Genomic DNA, 21,686 nt, shown 5'->3' with positions numbered 1-21,686 from the left:
ACAGATACAGATACAGATAATGATACTGATAATGATAATGATAATGATAACAATAACAATAACAATACTAATAATAATAATAATATTAAAACAGTATTAATAGTATATAAATATAAATATATATAAATATGATAATAACAGCAATAGCTGTAACAATATTCTCATTTTTCTTGTTTTTCTTATAGATTTTGTTATTTTTTCAAAAATTATAATTTTAAAAAATATCAAAAAACGCAGTGTGTATAGCACATTATGAATCATGCCAGTCACCAGTTTTAAAATCAAGCGGACAATGCTTATGTATCAGGACAAGTGCAGTTTATAAACCTCATTTTGAAAATGTCTGCCAGGTCTGTCCATGGTTGGAGTGACGCTGAAGTTTGGTCATTGATGGTTATGTGATGAGATCTCGTTGGTCACAACTATGTGTAAATAGTGCTGCAGTTAGAAAAGGGAGGCTTTTCACGAGATGTCACGGATCATGTGGGCATCAGCCTCCTTGAGCATGACTGAAGCTCAGTTAGCAGTTTATCCTGCCGGGTCACAGGTCATGAGGAGAGGGGATGAAGCACAACACTCAGCCCATAAAAGACACTGGCCTTTGGGTAAATGCGTCAGGGCGTTCAAGGCGCTGAGAGTAATCTATGTTTCAAAGCAAGTCATAAAGACGTGGCAACTTTGATTTAAGCTGCACACCAGTTAGTGGGTTATTTTTATCCTTAATGGACAAGGAGTCTCCGACTGACCTCATCACCTCTGGTTAATATTTGACGAAGCAACAAAAGTGTGTTTACAGACAGAAAGCTACCAACAACTACTCTTAATGAGGAAAAAGAAAATGGGATTAACTTTGGCTTAAAATATGTTCAACCACAAAAAAAACAAACAAACTGAAAACAAATACACAAAAGTTGGAAAAGGGGAAAAACTTTTTGAATAGAATTTCATTACCAGCTTAACGTTATGTGACTTACTTTTTTTTTACCATTCTTTTATTTTGATAAGCATTTTCATTGATTTAGCACTGTCTGAGCATGTGTATAACTTATTCATGACCCCATGCTATAAAATATGAATTTGATTTATTTTCTTCCAATGAAACACATTTTAAAATTAAAAATATTATTATAATAATAAAAACAGTTATAAAATATCAGCAACTTGACCCTAACTTTTTATTTATAAATAATGAATGCAGGTTAAACCCTTAAATTATTGATCTATTAATTATTATTGTTTTCTTTTCTTCAATAAAAACCTTCAAGTAGACATGTTACATTTCTGGCGCAATAATATCCATAAAATGTGAAATTATTCACAACCCCACAAGCGCACTGAAATATGTGTAACCAGATGTTCTCAGTGAGATCAACCAAAATAAATAAAAAAATGTAATGGTCTAAAAAATTATTAACAAGTCAAACAAATTATAATAAGAATAACATCACTCAATGTCATCATAAAGTCATCATATTGCACAAACTATACAAATTAATTTGGCTCAATGTTTTATCTCATCAAAGTTGAAAAGTAGTTGAAAACTTTTAAAATTAAAGAGAAATACCAAGTGCAAATAAATAAACAAATATATCTTAAAACATGTCAGAGGTGAAATCCATGTTCATGGATGAGTATTGACAAGTTTTAAGTATATTATAATTTATTACCTATTTTAAAGTTACGTATTGCTTTTAAATAAATACAAAAATTCTGGCCAGTAATGCAATAACTCTTCCCACATAGAAAAAAATTTGAGTTTTAAGTCAGTTTCCTATTTTTATTGATAAAAAAAAATAAAAAAAATTAATCACTCAATCAAGTTGAATTGCTGCATGGGTTTATTTTTTTTATTTGAGGCAAATATTTTACACCAAAACCAAGGAGAAACATAAGAAAAAGAGAGCAATTGGAAAAGGGGAGAGCACAAGGAACAGAATCAAAAAGAGTGAATACCTCCCAGGGAGGTGCAGAATCTCTCCATCTGCTATTCAGTGTATGGAACAGTCGCTACACTTATCCCCTCTCTCTAAAAGGAGCTCCGCTTTCCACCCCATTAAAAAGTTTGGGAACTAATGCCACCCCTGAATACTACCCTAATTAGAGGCTGCTCAGAGCTGCAAGGACCTGCTACACAAGAGTGGCTCTGGGATGGATTCTGCCTCTCCCCTTTTGTGCTGCCATCGTTTTGCGCTTTCTTTTTCTGACCCATTTCATCTCTTTCTTTCTTTCTTTCTTTCTTTCTTCCATTCTTTTGTGGGTCCTCTCACCAGCAGCTGACCAACACTTCTTCTCGGCACAATATGCAACTGTGCAGACGCAGTGTGTTGGGGAAATCATCTCTGCGTAAATGGCAGTGATGAGCGTACACACGGCGAGACTTGCAGTGACAGCAACAGTGGCGGAGACGTATATGACGCGCTGTTTGACAGAGGAGTTAGAAACCCTGGCTCCAGGCCACCTCACCCCAGACAGGCCGGGGGGACAAACAATGGGCTCTCACCACTTCATGAGGCGCGAGCGTATGCATCCTTGCACATCATTTATTCAGACGAAGACTTTCTGCAGGGGTGTTTTTATTTGTTCTACATCTTGCCTGTCTCACCTCAGAGTGAACCCGCCGATCTGGGATCTGCCGCAGAATTATGTTGCCGCCTCTCACTGCATTTTTCACTTTTTTAGCCCTGCACGTGTTTGCTTTGGCATGCTATCCGCTCATGCAAACAACTGGGGCCCATAGCTTATCCATCACGCTTGTGCAGAATGTGATGATAAAATAACAGGCGGCTTGAAACAAACCATTTGTTACAGCAGAATTTATTATTCTGTCCACTTGAAACAAAGCACAGAGGTTACCTAGACATCTCCTACTTAGGTTACAACAATAAATAGAGCAAAAAAAAAGAAAAAAGAAAAAAAGAAATTGGCTGCACATAGCCAGTTGGAAAGTCCCGCTGAGTCCTGATCATTCTAAAGACTTCTGAGTCCAGCAGCTGTGTGATGTCACCACAACATCCGCTGACCGTTTGCATCCTACACATCATTAAGCATCATCGCGTTACCGTTCAGAGGGGTCTGCCAGAGAAGCACTGCTTGCGACTACCGGCTTCAGGCCTGATTAGTTACATGCAACAACGCCTTTCGCTCATAAACACTTCATTGAGCTCCAGCAGCCCGTTCATCATCGTGACACCCACAGGTAATCCACACCAATGGCTGCGGCTGACACAAGGCAGAGCCCAAACATTTCCTCTGAGTGGGACCCGCTTCTAAACACAGACTCCCGGCAGTCTGCACAGCAAACACGGAGCATTGCACAATGTCGAAAATGTAGTAGCATATGTCCTGCAAACCTGTGCATGTACGTGTGTGATGAGGTGGGGGCATAGTTCAAAGCTTTAAGCTTCTCAGGCAGCTTCCCAGCTTAAAATTTCAGTCGGCCTCCTCTGTTTTCTGTCATTGATTTCTCAATGACGACAACCTTGTCACTCAAAAGGCACAAAAAACCCAAACATCAACAGTGCAAGCCACCCATGTAGGCCCATTGACTTCTCACTTTTCCTTCGCTAAATATCCTTCCCCTCTCCTCCCCCCGAACATTCCCCTCTGTTTGTATATTTCCTTCCTCCCATCCTCCTCTTTCTCTCCGGCTCCCCGCCTCAACGGCCTGACCACAGAGTGTCTATGGCAGATGATGGGATCTCTGAAGAGAGCGGGCAGACGCCGGAGCTGAGCGCTTAAGTGGTCGGCTCGGGCCACCCCACCTCTCTCTGTGTCGCTGCGCCTTCTCAGGCTTTTGGAGGTTTGCCCAAATCTGTCTTGATATTTGACAGACGTGCTCCCTCTCACACAGCAACAGATTGACCCACAATTAGATCCAGAGATTTCAGGATACACGCACACACACACACACACACACACACACACACACACACACACAAACACGTGAAACCCCAAATCTCGGATACAGCCTTTGGCAAAGTGTGGGCCACATAAAAGACAAAACCATGACCCTCTGCAACATATTAAGGAGCTCAGCTTTGATTTCCTGATCGGGCACTGTATGACATTGTCGAGGTGAGGAAAATATCTTACAAAGACACATTTTCAACTTGTCAGCAGGCCCTCTGAGTCATGACTCCATAATGCGAGGAAAATATGATGCATTTCTGAGTTTGTGAGGGCGAAAGAGAGACAGGAAATACAGCAAATTTGAATATTTGAGTGCATTCCCTTACATCAGGTGTACGTCTGCATGTGGCCTGCAGTCAATATTGTGTCTCATCGTAGAGAGGTTTTTCATATTTAATATAGAAAAACTATCCTCTGATAATATAGGGTTTCATTTAATCCAAACCCTCTCCATTCCCTTCCTTTTCCTCCACAGGTTTGGTAAAATAAAAAAAGGGAAAACACACACCAAGTATGCAACAACAACGTTGACTTGCTCAAAGGGAGCAAAGACACTGTACAAACACTGTATATCCACGCAAAGTCTTTCTGAAAGCCTCCTTTTGACTGACGTGCCAGTGTGAATAAAGTCACCATAGAAAACATCCAACTGGCAAGATCTCACCAAAGGGGCGGGGGGGGGGGGGGTTTGAGATGCTGTTTTATTTGATACTTCCTCCCAGGGCAGTAGGCACTTCCTGTTCCCCGTCACAACATCTTCAGTCGCCTCCATCAAAGTATGACTCCGCCGTCGGGGGTTCGTCGGGGTGGTCAAGCCCGCCAGTTCTGAGCGGACTTCTGTTGGATGCGTGAAGTGGCTCTGTTGGCAAGTAACTGGATACATTTCCAGGGCACCGCGGGGTGCAGCAGACCTCCTGAAATGTGGCCTGACTCTTGTGTTGGCATTAAACTTCCGCGGAAGAATTTCTACCTGTGCTGACACCAAAGTGTATACTAACTGACCGGGACTAAGACGCTCAATTTGTATGAAGTGTAACAGTTCACAAAGCAATAGAGCGGTTCATATTGTGTGTTCATCATCATCTGAACATGCTTCATACATTCCAATAGAATCTACAATCGCTCTGGTTCGGGGCGGGGGGGGGGGGGGGGGGGGGGGGGCTTCACATGTTTTATCTCCAATGCTTAGAGTGCCTCACTTATGCTTCCATTTTGCCCTCTTGTACACGGCAAAGCTGGAAAAGTGGCTTTTACACACCCACATACCCTCAGTGCGCACGTCAATGCGAACACCAAGACTAATTACCACCATCCAATAGTGGTAATTCAGTGCGAGCATTATGCAAGCTGACTTCTCCAAACAGCAAAATATCTGTTTTACCATTCATCAGTGCTGTTGCCCTGACTCACCGGGGATGTGATGAAGATCATAAATGCAGTTTGGGTTAATAAACAACTCTGTGAACAGTTCTAACAACCTGCAGAGAGGTTTATATTATACCACTACCACGTGGTGGGTTTAATTAAACAAATGTAATATCAATATCTATAGGTTTTAGGTAATATGTACTTAATTCATTGTTCTAATTAAATTCTATATATTTATTTTTACAATCAAAGTGAGTTTTCTATTCATGATTTCACATGTGGAATATTCTACACGTTTGCTAAATGTGAAATGATCTGATATATGTTTCGAAATCACATGGCATGTAATATTTTTTCATATTGCTCCTCCCAGAATTGTGGTAGAGACAGTGAGGAGGAGTTTTTGAACATTAAATGAATGAATAACATCAGAAAACGTTTTGGTATAGCTGAGTCAAAAATGTCTCTGAGAGTGGGTTGGCACTGGGCGAATGAATGAATGTGTGTCTTTAAAAACTTGGCTACAGCTCTACTCTGGTCTCTTAAAACGGGTCTGTTCTGCTACCTTTTATTTAAGAGGCAAAGCAACTAGTATAGCCTTCCTGTAAAAGTAAAACTAAAGATAATGAAAATAAGTCGAAAGGTCTGCTCTGGCCATTTATATAGTGTTTGGCCAGGTGTTCATCCTGATGAATTTTCCTTGTTTCCTTTAAATTAAGCAAAAAAGAAAAAGAAAAGAAAAACCCAAATGAATGACAGCAAATTGAACCCTGCACTGTTACACGTATTCCCTGTAAAAAAAACAGCGATCAGCTGGCAGCAGGGTTGCCATTATGTTACTGTAAAATTAACATTTATCTACCGTCACCAAAATTGACATCTATGATGACACATTCACATACCCGATAATGCAAATGACCAGGAAACATCACCGATAGATCTTTCACTGATTTATGGATTGAATAAAAATTGATACTCACTATTTTAGCAATACAGCAAAAAAGACAACAACTCAATATGGTGTAATTTTACAGATTGTCATTTGTGTTAACAGTAAAGTGCTGTTTTAACAAATACTCGGTTACTACTGCTGAAATCTTGCTGTAAATTTACAGAAAAACCATTTACAGTGTAACTTTATATATAAATATATACGGCATCTAAAACACTGCGACATGTTCTCATCTTCATCTAACAATATTTTGGACAGTTTATAAGGAATTTGTTGAAGCAGTGGTGCTGCATGTGAAGCAGAAGACAGCATCATCTACAATTGATTTAAAGTCTGTGTGTGTGTCCTTGGCCAGTGGACGTTTCTCAAACGTTGCCCTGGACGTTGTTCAGTGGCTGTTTATTCTTTACTGATTTATGCACAACACTGCAGCCCATGCAGCCAACTCAAACATGGTGGAATAATACATTTGGAAACCTTCAACCAAACTGGATTGCAGAGCAAGGTCTTGCTTTGAAAGCAAAGACATTAGGAGCCAGACAAACATAGTTGAGAATTTTGATAATAGGTTTGACAGTTTAGAAGGAAAACACTTTGAAAACAATAAAACCCTCTCCGGAAAGTCATAAAAGAACCCACCGTGTGTTAATTGAGAGAGAGATATTTCACTGTGAATAATGATCCTTAAAACAAACCATAAATCCAAGATGAAGATTGTCTGAAACAATGTGCAGGCAGGATGCGGACGGTAGCCCCGACCCTGACAGCTGGGACTTCTCCCCCTGCCTGTCCGCCTTCCTGTTTCTTCGGTAGCTTAATTGATGCACGGGCCGTACCGGTCTCCTCCTCTTGACCTCGCCACCCTCACCCTGCTCTCAGGTGGAACAAGGTGGTAGGGCGTCCAGGACGTGGCCTCGGTCCAGCAGGAGCACATATGCTGCCCAGATTGGTGTGTTTCCATTTCTCTTCGCCCCTCACGGGGGGGGGGGGGCATTTGAACGAGGGTGAGTTGTCGAAACGCGCCTCCCCCGTATATCCCGTACTTACCCACCCACCTATTTTTGCAACCTTTGCAGGGGCTAGGTCAGAGGTAGGGGGACGTTTTACAATTTACAAATCGATGCCCCGTCTATGTCTCTCCATGCACTTTTACAGCACAATATATTGGAAAAAGTTGGGATACGTTTATCATGGAGTCGATGAGCTGAAGAGGGAGCTCCCAGCAAGGAGTAAGAAGAAATGAACACCCTTAAAAAAAGTTTAATGACCTACGTATCGAGCTTCATCCAGGACGATAGAATAACTTGGAAGTTAGACCTACTGTATTCGATAAATGGAGGTTTCTCTGCACCTTATTTGATGTGCATCACAGTATACAGTACTATACCAATATACATTTTTGTAAGACATTTTGGGGGATAAGGTTTATTGCTTTCAGAAAGTCAACACAGTCTCATGTCTTTATGATGAATATGCAGATGAAGGAGTTTGTGGCTGCCATGCATTACTTTTACATTCGAGTAAAAGGGTTGAGCATGAAAAATAAGTAACCCAGCGATCTTTGAAAAAACCCAGAAACAATCAGAGCAGCACTTATTGCTGTTCTGAATGTACAGTAGTCAAAGAAATTTCTAATAATCTGGCTGAAATAACATTTAGTCTGTGGCATGGTGGAAACATTTTTTTCCCCCTTTTTCTCAAGTGGCAAAAGTATTTCCCAATGGATTATGAATTCCCCCAAATGCCAAACTATTAATCATTAAACCTGTTATCACTGTCAGCATCACTTTTCTGAGACAGCAAGTAGCAGACTGAGCTCAACTGCAGTTCCAACCAAACCAAACCAGGAAGTGAGAAAGCTTCATCTTGTGTAAACATAGAAAAAACTAAGCCTGAGTTTTAGTTTTCTAATACATTCATCTCCCACCACGGTTTGTTCAAGTTGCCAGTTACCTACTGTCAAGAACTACTAACTTGTTAATCCGTTTATTTCAGTACATTTTCATTTAGCTTATTACTAGAGTACCCTCCATCGTTGTCACCTGATTTCCAGTTTGCCGTGGCTCAAACAGCATGACAGGTTGATGCTCTCTCGTTAATACTTAATGACTTTCCCAGTCTAAACAAATAATCAGTCTCTCAGTAGCAGGGCAGGGGTAGTTTGTATCACTTCACTCTTTAGGGATGGAAGGAACAAGGGCTAATGGCAGCAGATGAGAGGAGAGTGTGTGTGTGTGGGGGGGGGGGGGGCTCACCGAATTTATCCTCCTTGTCTTTGGCTTTCTGCATGTTATTTGCTATGAGGGCGGTCAGTGTGGTGACCTCTCACCGGTAGGAGGGGTCCACCAGTGACCCCTGTATTCCCCTGCATCCCCTGCGAGTCCCGGCTCAATGCAGTCCATTCATGAGTGTGTGTTTATCCTAGTGATGCTCCGCAGGGACGGCCTGCTATCCACTGCCATTTTATGGAGCCTGAGGGGCAGAAGGATAGAGCGAAAGAGAGAGCAATGGAAGCATTTAACTTCTCCGCTCACACACAATAAGATTTCTTTCCACCCCATTCGCCACTTGTTTGTTTTTTCTTCTCCCTGCACCAAAATGGCGTGAAAATGCACCTGATTCCTGATATTCTTTCTTTCAGCAAGACACCTTTTGGCTGCATGAACGCAGGAGGATTGATATGCACAGAAGAATAACACAAACTTTCGCTCTCTCACACTGCCTTGGACAAACATACAGTGGAGGCACACCCACCAAGAGCGAGAGGGAGAGAGTGAAGGAAGTGTTGAAGTATGTCATACGGAGCTCAACCAAGTGAACCTTGAAGTTATTTAGCTTCCTTCGAAGCAAGCATCTGGATCGCCACAAACCCAGCTCCTGCGAACTCCCCCTCGCCGACATCGGCCCCTCTGGGGACCCGCCGTAGGACAGGGCGTGGAGGAGATGCATGCACTCTGTTTTCACAGCTGAGGTCATTAAAGTCGTACGTGCAGGATTAGACAAAGAGCGGCATGAAGCCGTTGATGTCTCAAGACACATCCACATTTACAGGAAAGAAATAGGCAAACTTACGACACGTTCCGCAATCAAGCAGTCGCTCCGAATCACGTCGTGAGTAATCCGCAGCATACGTGCGATTGCCTGCATACATCCAGCACGCGTTGTCCCGTCTCTTTTCAAAAGGAGTGTGCTGATCGACCACCCACACTTTTGGCACTTTCGTCAAAATGAATGCATCTCTCTCTTATATCATTTAACCACCAGTGTAGGTTATTAAATGAATCCTCATGAATACGAATGCCTGACGTGTGTCTGTGTGTGTGTGTGTGTGTGAGTGTGTGTGTCCACATTCAAATCCCGATGGACAAGGAGGAAGATTATTTGCAGGAGATACCGGCCAAGCATTTAAGGATAGGAGCAAAACAAGACAAACACAAGCTAAACACATTTCTATGGTAGAAAATATAACTCGTGTTCAACCTTTATTAGGAGTGACTGTTTTGGAATGAGGTGAGTAAGTGCTAATAAACGACTACAGTTGCATGCAATCCAATGCAAAGCAGTTCTGTAGATAAAATCGAAGATTACATTTTTAGCCCAGCTGATTGCTCTAGGAGGGAAGTGGCGAAATAATTGTGTTTTTTAATACTGTATCTTTTTTTAAATGAGGAGAACGAAAAAGAAGTTAGGTGCTGCAGTGTGAACTGCTCCTTTTAAAAATGGCAAAAATGAAACCCAACCGAGTTTTATGCATTATGAAGAGGTTTACATTTCGGCCCTTTTTTACAGAAGATGGACTGCATCTATATAGCGTTTTTCTAAACACTGCAAGTCATATTCACAAATTCAAACATGTTCAAACAGCACTTCTGTATGCAGTCATTCACCATCTGACAGACTAGCCATCAGGGTTAAGGGTTCACTGTCTTGCACAAAGAAATGTAAGCATTGAGACTGGAGTCGGGGATCGAACCACTGACCTTCTGGTTTGCGGACGACTACCTCTAGCTTCCGAGCCAAAGTCATCAATTTCATAAAATTGTTGAGATGAAAGTTGGAAACTCATTTTAAAATTTGTCTACATTTTGAAATGTCACTGCAGATCAGCACCACTCAGCATACCATTCAGCATGACTAACTAAACATGCAGCTTGAAGTAAAGTACGTCAAGGCAGTGAAAAATAATGGGGGTTTCAACCCAGCTACTATCTTTTGCTGTCAGTTTTTCGTGTAATCGTCATCCCTTATCTGCAAGATGTTTTTTTGTTGTTGCATATATTACATCATATTAATTGATAATGGTAGAATGGACATGTTGTTGCACTTTGCAAAGGAGATTTTGTTGTTGAATATAGATGATGCAGATTCCCAGATAAGAAAATGTTTCCACCCGTCATGTGGTAAAACTTCCAGTTGTAGTTGATGATGACCAACAGCAACCAAACTGTATGATGAAAATATTCAAAATGAATGGAAAGCCACACCTGTGTTAACCCGGAATGACATACAAAAACAAACAAATTATCGATGAATCTGGAGGTGAAGCCTGCCAATGGAGGTCACTGTACGCAAATGTGTTCCACTCTGTATACAGTGTAAATAATGGATCATAGTGTGGCAGGATTAAATAATTACTTTCCCAATAAAAGTAAATATTTGAAACTTGTCATTACAAAATATGTGTTCACAGATGAACAACAGTATTACAGCGAATGCCACGGTGGACGACTCCAATCATTCCACCTGTCACAGCACATTCAAGTTCATCACCTTAGATGGTTCATGGTTATCTTTAAAAAATATTAAATTCTTTGATGGGACGAAGGTTAATTGAAGATAAATGAACTCAATTCACCAGAGTGTATTTAGAAATAATGTACGCATTTTGGAAATAATATACGTTTGTTTTTCCATTTCAGGAACATTGCAGATATTTTGATTTGGTACATCCACCAATAAAGTATAAAAGGTCATGTGACCAGTCAAGTGACACCTGTGTGATGATTTGCAATTATTCTATCCTAAAAATCTAGGGTTTTTTAAACATGTAAAGATGCTTACTGATTATTTTCCATACATGTTATTAATTGTTATTGCAGTTCACGTTGTATTTTGGTACATATTCTTGAAAACCAAAACCCATTTTTTCTATAACAATGTGATTTCTTTGTCACATTAATTGCCTTGAACAGACGTGTTTTTAAATAATGAAATAAAGTTAGAGAACAGAGAAATTTGAAATGTCTGAGGTGACCTTTCATGTGGCATAGTTTGACACTGCTTCACTTGAAAACTACAATTCTAAGCTATGAACATAAACAATTTTTTCCTGTTTTTGATTTCTTTGCTCGGTAATCAATTCCTGCTCTCAAGTGTGTCAGAAAACACTTAATAGCCACAACGCGAGTCCAGATGTCAGTTAAAACGTCTTATTCTCCTATGCTAATGATACTCTGCTGTGTCTCTCTTACTGATTGCAGGAAGTTTGTGGTTCTATATGGCCACTTGTTTCGCTTCATTCATTCATCCTCATTTCAAGGCAAAGACCTCAAGTCAGAACCTCTAATGTTTATAGATTCTGAAGTAGATTTGAATCTAAATTAACTGAATAGATCAGATTTACTTAATTAACTTGATAATAACTTGACGTCACCAGCACAAGATGGCAGCGCCGTATCTGGGATATTTTGGCTAAAACTGTATTGTTGTTTCTTACTGTAAGATCCTGAATTGGATCTTGAAAATAAGGCGCACGGTACTGCACAACACTATTTAGAGAGAGCCCTCTCCGGATGAAGCTGCGGTGGTCAAAATGATGCTCCGGGCCATTTACTCTACAAGCCCCACAAGTGAAGCTGTTGGACAAAGATGAACCACAAGCAAAGCAAAGGAACCTGCACTTTGAGGACGTTAAAAAACCAGACGCAGTACGATGAAAGAAACACAACTTCCCACCATCATACGCTGCTATCAGTGTAACATTTGATCGATTTTTGTAACGTCTTGCACTAATTTGAGAATGGTAATGATTTTTTTTCCCTGTTTGGTGTTTTTTTCTACTTGTTGTGCTGACAATATACAATTTATGCAACATTACAACCATTTTGCAAGGTCACATAATCAGAAGGTGAGCGACCGTGCTTGTAAAAACAATGCAACACATCATATATTTTTGGGCACCTATGTGGACAAACTTTGACTTGTGAGGTTCCACATGTGTATGTCTTTGTTGCACACATATATGTGTACTTTACAACCCTGCTATCTTTAGCACTTTGGGAATATCACAAGAATGCTGAAACTGGCCACTTCCATAAAACTCCTGCTAAAGTCCTCCCACTCTGAGGTTTCTGGCTTTAACGTGCTCACAGACATACTTTGGTAAATATAATTAACTTTATATTTTATGATTATTTCTATACCAAGCTATGCTCTTCAAAGGTTTGAAATCTTTCTTGCTAACCCAATTTTTTCTCAGTTGTTGAGTTCATTGCCAGAGAGCCATGACCTCACGCTGTAATTTTAGTCTAATTCCATTTGGAGGGGAAACTCAACTGAGCGGGCCCTTGATTCAAGACCAAAAAGGTTAAGAAACTACCACTGGCTAATAGCAGAGGTAGGGATGCTTAAGAAAATAAAGATCACTTTTTGACCTTCTTTACTTCCTCTTTCAATTGCGGCTCTCAATCATTTTTCTCTCTTAAGGGGCCAGCTGCATGTGTTTTCATTTATGAGAGATTATTTTGAGGCATATTGGGCTGCAGACCAGCTCCTGCAAAGTAAATCTGATGCACTGTACATTTTAATGAATGGTTCAACATTTTGGTAAATACACTTTCTTCCTGTTTTGTTGAGAGTACTTCTTTACAGTAAACATGAAGCCACCATCAGCATACGGCCAACTTAGCTCGTTTGGTTCAGTCCAACCGTAACAAAATCCTCCTACTGGCACCGCTGAAGCTCGTCGATTAAGCTTCTTAATCAGTGCAAAAACCAAATTGCAAAAATGACAGTCTGACTTTTTAGGTCTATTTCTTGGCTCTGAGCAGTTGCCAGCCAACCGGCTGAGGCTCCAAGAAGTCATGGTCCCAGCCAAGAAATGGTCCAGGACATATATACCCCCCCCCCCCCGTAAAATAGCACCTTGTTCTTTTTACACTTCAGTTGTTCTATGTACCGACATGAGAATGTTTCCAATCTTCTCATCTCACTCTCAGTAAGAAAAATCTGCATGACCTAGAATGTGAAACTCTTAGTTTAAAAGCTCACAGACCTAAGTAGTATTCTGCACCTCACTTCTTCACCAAAATATGACATCTAATAAAACAGTGGTTCTATTTGGAAATGATGCATACTGTCATGCAAAACAAATGAATTCACAATTGTCCCCCGCCCCCACGAAAAAAAATGTTGATTTATATTTAACTACTCTGACTGTTTACCATGGGTGTGTGCAGTGATTGCAATCTTTCTTTAATTTCAACAGTACAGGAAACCAAGCAGCCATTGAATTTTTAAACTAACATGATCCTATCTTTAATAAATTACAGGAAAGTCATGCTTTTTTTGACTCTGAAGAAGAAGAGAAAAAAAACGTCAAATCAGAAGTTAAAGGTATATTTGCATGAAGGGGATTTACTTCACATTTTAAGAAATGAGCAGATCATTGACACTGGCAGTAGCTCAAAAGTTCCCCAGAGTGAATAGAGGAAGAAACAATCAAAGTTTTCTTTAAGTGTGTATTTTCTGCCTGGTGGGTCACAGCACTGGGAGCCGCCGGCATCGTTCGGAGCGAGGTGTCTAACTATCTTGGCACAGCAGAGGAGGAGGGCGGTCTCATCAGAGCTGTGAGGTGTGCGAGCTGAAGTCTGGGTGTCAGTCTGCTGTAACTGATTCAGTGGTAATGAACCCGCCGTTTGGGCAAAGTGCCAGTGAACACAGAGCCACCAGCAGACCTTCCACTCCGAACCTCCTAAACTGTCGTCGCAATGTGCCGAGAAAGGAAAAAAAACATTGCATCATTTCCAAGGCAGGTTTTCTATCTAGTCTGTTGGCTGTGGTGTTGGACACCCACCACTCCCCCATGAGCGCTGCTGTCGTCGGAGTCTGAAACTCCCCCATGGTTGGGTTGAGGACTCTCACTGCAAGAGGACTCACCAGTCAGTGCTCCCCCTTCTCCTCTCACTCCGAGACGGCCATGTCTTCTAACCTCTAAACCCCAAATCACATCCATAATCCCAAAATGTGTCCACTTCCAATTCAAACAAATGAACCCACACACACACACACACACACACACACACACACACATCTGTCCGTAACACAGCCCTCCTCCCTCTGTTTTCTTTTAGACAGGTCCTCCTCTCCCAAATCAGTTAATCTCAGTCCATTGTTACTGCTATTTTTTTCTCATGCTGACCGTTTCCCCTCATGCAACACTCCAGTTGATATTCCAAAGCTCTTATCACGATGCGATAAAAGGAAAGTCGCTCCAAGCACATTGACAAGGTGAGAGAAAATGTATACATTACACTGGGTACCCTGAAAGACATACAACAGAGCTAATACCGAGCTACCGAGGCGGTGGCGCACAGTAGAAGCCGCTCTCCGCGGAGGACGAGCATTACAGCTGTTGGGATGTTTTACGCGTGTTTACATTCTGTTTATCAGTCATACGCTGAGCCCTGTCTGAGCCATCTCGTGCGTGAGAGCACTCGGGGACACCAAAGCCACACGCAGCATTTGTGGGAGATTATTGGAGCGAAAGATATCGAGTCTGTCGCTGTGGGAGGAGGTTCCTCGAAAGACTCGACCAATGGACGGAGATGGAGCCAGTGCATGTGTGCGCACCATAGGGTTGAAGTGTGTGCGTACGCATGTGTGTGTTTATATCGGGAAGGGGGGAGGGGCTCTACTAATAATACTACCCGCTTTGAGATATGTAACAGTAACAGCACACATGTTTCCGTTGTGACCGTACCATGGCATTGATAGATTCGGTGTCATTATACTACAAAAACATACAGCTGATGCACTAATAAATCATTAAAGTGCACTGCTCAGCCTCATTCCAGAAGAGCATCAGAGCACAGAATTGCGGTTGCGTCGACCTTTTAACCACTGTTCCAAGATTTAAAAGAAAAAAAAAAAAGTCACCATGTATTCAATGAAGGAGCACAGGCCTACGCACAAATGTTATTCATGTCGTTATCAGTAGGTTTATATGTAGGTTACAGATTGTTCTTTCAGGGCAGAGCAGTGGGTCTGCAGCGAAGATTTGATAAATAAATACTAAAATAATGTGTCCCTGTCCCCTGATACCTGAAATTAGGTATTTGTATTTTTCATACTTTATCTATTCAGTTAACTGTTCAAAAATACTCTACTAATTTCAATTTGACATGAATGTCTACATGGAGCTCTCTCCACACATGTATTTATTTGTAAATTTTTTTTGGCGGACCTCAAATTTGTCATATTTAAAGTGTTTTTCTTATTGTTACTATACATGGATATTGAACTTTCTCTGTGCAGATTCGATGTATCTACAGAGTTTGACTTTGCATCTTAAATCTGAGTTGAAGACATGGACCTTCTTTATGAGCAGGGTCCTTCTGCAGATTGGCCCCTGTCAGTGTTTATCACAGATAATTTCATGAGCAAACAGCATTTTCTTTTGGAATTTTACCAGATTTTTACTATTGGTGGTTCCCAACCCGGGAGTCAGGACCCTCCAGTGGGATTCCAAAAATATCTGGAAGGCCACATAATTATTAAAGGGATGAGATAAGACAAATTGTATCCTTGTATTTATAACTTTTTTTGTGCTTTTTTTCTTGTTTCCAATTTTTACATCAAAATTTAGCAATTTTTGAAGAAAGTAGAAATTCATTTTCAGTTGAACTGTTCACAAAGTAGAGACTATGGGGCCACAGGCACAGGAGGTTGAAAAACCACCGGTTTAATCTGATGCAGAATTTCCTACAAGCTTATTATTGGCTTTATATCTAAATTAGTGAAATAATTGTAGGTGGGTAAAAAAACATCATATTTTCTCTATTCATATCAACCTTACCAAAAACATGTAGGACTATTTATAAGTATAAAGTAGCATTAGATGGAAGTAAAGGTTATTCTACATGTCTTACTTACTGTACTTGTAAATGTAATGAGTTACAAAGTGTTGTTATGCCTATGACTGCTGGCAAGGACCAGCCAGAGTCAGACTTTTTAATAAAAAAAAAAAGTGGCTCAGCACTCATATTGTTGTTACTCCAGCTGGGAGAGTCTGAAAAAGCAACACTGGCAAGACCGGGGGGGAAAGTACATCAACAACACAGCTAAACACACAAAAAACAGGCTTTGTCTCGCACATGCACAAACACAGGCTGAGTCAGACAGCACATGCAGTACAGCACTGTTCTACATTTGGTCATGCAAACCTGCAAAATGTTTCTTCCACTTGTTGCACATAAAACAAGGGGTGGCTTGGAAGAGGAAATGCAACTTAGATAGGCTACAAAAAAAAAAAAGAAGGGGAAAACTCAAGGAGCAGAGCAAGATGCACGTGGAGGATGGGACGAAGGTTGTGTGAGTGAAGGTAAATGACATTGGAAAGGCCGGGCTCATTCCAAGTGCCCCTGCTTTGAAAGTTTGCGTGAGGCAGCTTAACGGAACGTCGGGTTGTTTTTCCGCTCCACCGACTTCTGGACTGAACTATAAACTAAAGACGACATCCTCTCATTAGTCTGGCCTCTGTAGCAAAGCCAGGCCATTTAGTGTACCCAAAATCCCATTGTTTAATTGCGCGGGTCAAGTCAAAGGTCAACCAAAATATTGATGAACTTTTTTACGGAAGGAGGGGGCGGGGGGCTCGAAGCGGCAGGGAGGCAGGCGAGGGCAAGGGGTGCAAGGGCCACAAACACAGCTGTACCGGGGCCCACACAGAGCCGCGCACTGGGAAAACACAGCGACCACGATGCACAGGCACAGTTTCGGCCCTGAGGTTCCGACGCAGGTGTACGACAGGAGCAACGCCCTCCGTCGTACTCGTCGCCGTCCCCCTCTTCAACGGGCGGCTCATGCTGCAGGGAACCACGCGTGGAATTACAGTGAGAGCCCGCTCCTGCCGCCACAGGACAATAAAGTCGGCGGGACAAATCACCCACTCCAAAGCGACACAGTCATAACAGCAGCAGGGCTCATAACCTGAGTGAGATGGTGTGCAACGGCTGAGTGTTATGGATTACATTGTTTGTTTAAATCCATGTTAGGTGGATTATGCTCTTTCACTAAAGAGGGCTGGCAGGGGTCAAAGGCCAGTGAGGCAAAGGCTGCTAAGAAGGTCCTCAAAACACAGCTTTCTCTCTGACCTGAGGGAATTCCTGCAGACACCGCTCTTTGTACTCGTGACTCGAGTTGGTTACAAGGTTAGTGAATACAGCAAGAGACGTAGCAATGGAAAAAAAGAAGGAAGAAACGCGTTAGGAGTTCATTAAAATCTGCTGATAGTTAGAGGAAGAGTTGATGAGCGCTTCCTCTGTTCAGTACATTATCATCGGAAACCTAAATATGACACGGAGGTGCCAAAACAAATTCCAACTTTTGCAGCTTGGTGGGACTCTGCGACACCAACAATCTAAAACTACTCTCGTTATTAAGGCAGGTCACCCTGTCTCGTTGAAATCTGCCTGAGGATGAATTCATATATTTCATTTTCTCTTCTCAATGAAGTTCTCTAGTTGCATTTTTGTTGTTGTTGTTGTTGTTATGGTCTGATCTTCTCACCACACTTTCTTTTTTTTTCTTTACTTAGGCTGTTATAATTTATATGAATTTTTGTGGGGGCAAAGAGAAAGAAAAAGAGGAAGGAGAACATTTGCTAGGGTCAAAGTTCAAATGATTTGGTTTTTATTGTGTAAACAAACCAAAAAAACCCCAACATTTTTGATGTCATAAGCTCATTAAATCATGGGAGAGAGATAGATGGTCTTTGGTCTAGACTACAGGCTTCGACCTAAACTCTTGTGATATCACAGTTGCAGTGACCGAGAGGGATGTAGGCGCACAAGACAAAAACAAAGTGGTCACTTTGTGCTCCAGGCGCGTTTCTGGTGACATTTAACAGCGATGGAAAGCTATTTCCTTTACCATTCAAAGCCAAACGCTCTTAATTGCTCGAGAAGTCTGCTGCAGTTTGGGAAACACTTTGTGATATGCCTTTCAGCTCGATCTCTGCGGTTCACTCGAGTCTGTGTTTATTCCTGTGCGCAGAAGATTGGTTTACTCGAGTTGTAATTTTGATATGACACTGAAATGTTCCCCTGAGCGCGCACCACTTGGGGGAAGCTTTGTAGTCCTAATGGCCATTCATTACGGCTTCCAAGATAAGTTTATGTTGTCATTAAATCTGACTAAACACAGAAACAAACAGTTCCCAAACGCACCTTATCTGTTCGGCCGAGCGGGCCGGTAACGACGCTGTTTGGGCTGCAGAGACCTTATCGTGGGGCTCATGTGCGCACCGAGCTGGACTCAGTCTTTCCAGCGATACGCATCTTGGGAACCGCATCTGCGAGCGGGCGCACCCGTGCGCTCCCACGGGGAATGAAATGAATGAATGAATGAAATGTCCTCGGTGCCTTGTCGACGGCCCGCGCACTACCAAACAACAACAAAAAAACAAGAATTGAAGTAAATTGAAGCAATAACAACAATCAATGAAACTCCCTCCTGCATTTTCTATAAATGCGCGCGCAGCCATGAAAACGTCGAAACACAAGCTTATGTCAGAATTATAATAAATACATTTAAAATAAAAACAACATTTTATGCGTTTTCGGCAATTAGAAAAAAAAACCCCAGTGTCTGACAAACAAGTGACAAGACAGACACGACTGCGGACTGTCAAGAGACACCCGGCGACGCTGGTGGAGACTCCGCTGCGCTGCGTCCTTGGTTTTCTTCTTCCAAAGTGCCCAACGTGCAACTGAAGACAACCTCCACGACTGCAGTTCACATTAGGTTGAGCAACAACAACAACAACAACAACAACAAAAAAGCTGAATAGTTGAGAGAAAACGCCGATAGAGTGTTTATGTGGCAACACACAAAAATATTGCTGCGATTTTTTTTTTTAATGTATCTATTTGACTATCATTCTAAGACTTCAGATTATGACGAGTTGGATCTAACATCAGGCTTTTGAACATGTCTCAAATTGCGTCAATGTTTAGTATAACCATTATATATATATATATATATAAGTTAAAAAACAATAAAAAACAAACATATATATAATTATTATAATTATTATTATTTTTTGACTTTTAAAAACTTTTTTTTTTTCAACTTTTACAATAATGTCAAACAGCAGAGACTCGGGTCTATAGGGCAGAGTGTGGATCTGTGCATGTCCTGCTCTGCACCTGTAGTCATGCTGTGTACTGCGCCGTCGCCAGAGGAACAGTCCCGGCCAGGGACAGGAGCCACCACACGAGCTCTTTTAGTTCAACTGAGGTAAACCTGCTGACTGGATCCTTTCCAGTTCAAACTCTGCACACTGGCCCGATTAGAAGGAGTTTAGCAGCTCTTGTGTGAGTGGAGCCAAGCAAGCTGCTCTGGTGCCTTTTCCCTGGAGATGCAAAAAAAAAAGTCCACTGCTCGTAAAGTGACTTTACTTCCACCAGCTCCCCTTGTCAGAGTAAGTTTACACTCAATACTTAGCGCCACGAGTGAAGACAAAAACCGTGAAACAATATCTTTTTTGTTGTTGTTGTGTGAAACCCACAGGCCATTATGGTAAATGAAAGTGATGTTTGTGGAGGTGAGAGACGTGGCGTGATCGGTGGCCGCCTTCACACGCATCTGTCTTTAGTATGATATTATACCCTCTCGTTTCCATTAACTGACTCATTTTAATAACTTCATTAAGCCCAATTATTTATTTACTCTTCATCTTCAGCGGCTCGTTCCTCCCATGGGACGTGCACCAACAGCACAAGGGTCATGAAGGATAACTGTTTGCCTCAGTACTTGAGTTGAAGACCTCCGCCACTGTCTGCTGCGTTTCAGGGACAAGTCAAGTCATTTTTCACTGCACCACATCCACCTCATTAGGCTTTTTAAAAAAATTCTACATGAACAATATGCTGCATTGTTTTCATTCAACAATCCATGGCCACATGGATGCATCTGCAGTAATAATCCGCAGCAGGGGGTACTTTTCCGTATCGAGTACTTTTACTTTTTAAATAATGTTAGGACATTTTATTGATCACACCATAGTTTTGCTTTGGCAACGTTTCCAGTTATGTTCACGGTGTTGTATTTTCCGACTTTTACGCGTGAAAAGAATCAGAGTACTTCCTGCATCACTTCGTATAATGTGGCCATACACATACCTAGTCGTCCGCGGGGAAAGCGCCCGTCCCAGGAAGTACAGTGTGCGTCGCCCATGCGCGACCGGTAGCCTGTATATGAATTATTGATCGCCCCCAGCTGCTTATGGTTTCTAATTTGGCATTAGGCGCAAGCGCCTCAGCGCAGAGCAGCTCTATTCCTGCTGTCCCCTAAGCAGGATTGTGTGTTTGGACTCTAATTATTCATAATGCCCTGTGGGGGGGAAAAAAAAACAAAAAAAAAAACAATGCTTTCCGTACAAATGGATTGGCAAAATGTTGCAATTTAATAAATTGACGAAACTCGCCACCTAGAGTGACTGAACAGATTTATTTCCATTCAGCGCTCATGCGCTCAGAGGGGCAAACACATCTGACTCATTGGTCTAAACTGTGTTGCTTGGCTTCACCATGGCGAGTGAAAAATTAATGCCGAACAGTCGAGTTGATGAAAAATCTGTTTAAAAATGGATGTTTTGTTTTCCCATGAACTCAACTAAATATGTTTCGGGGAAAACTCCGGGTGGGGCTGAGTCGTGGTGGGAGGTATAGGCTAACTGATGAAAGAGACGTGTGTGTGTGTGTGTGTGTGTGTGAAGGAAGCTGTTCCCTGGCCTCCCCACATTTGTGCGTCAGATCAAAGCTGCGTAAAAGACCTGCTGAGTTTTTTTTATTAATGATCTTTCTATTAATTAGTATTATCAATGTCATACAAGATGTACAATCAGCCTTGCGGAGCTTACTTTTATTTGTTTGTGTGTGTTTGAGATGCTGTTTTTTTTTTTCTTTTTCTTTCTTTACGAGGAAACCATTGTTTGGTTTTGTGGGGAAATGTGTAAAAGAGGCATCACGTCCTAACACACTTTTCCAGTGTATATGTATTAGATCCACACCAGGGAATGTCTCCCTTCTACACTCCATCGCTATACAGCGCAATCACTTTGAACAGATTTGCAATATTGCAGGTGTCAGTGGTCACGAGCATCGCCGGTGTCTCAGGCTGCATCCTCCAACTTCACCGTCTTCTCCTTCCCCCTTTACGCGCCCCGTTCGTTCGT

This window comes from Scophthalmus maximus, chromosome 2 (assembly GCF_022379125.1).
Source record: "Scophthalmus maximus strain ysfricsl-2021 chromosome 2, ASM2237912v1, whole genome shotgun sequence".
NCBI classification, from domain to species: Eukaryota; Metazoa; Chordata; class Actinopteri; order Pleuronectiformes; family Scophthalmidae; genus Scophthalmus; species Scophthalmus maximus.
The sequence above is the reverse complement of the archived record's forward strand: the minus strand, read 5'-3'. Positions refer to the sequence as shown.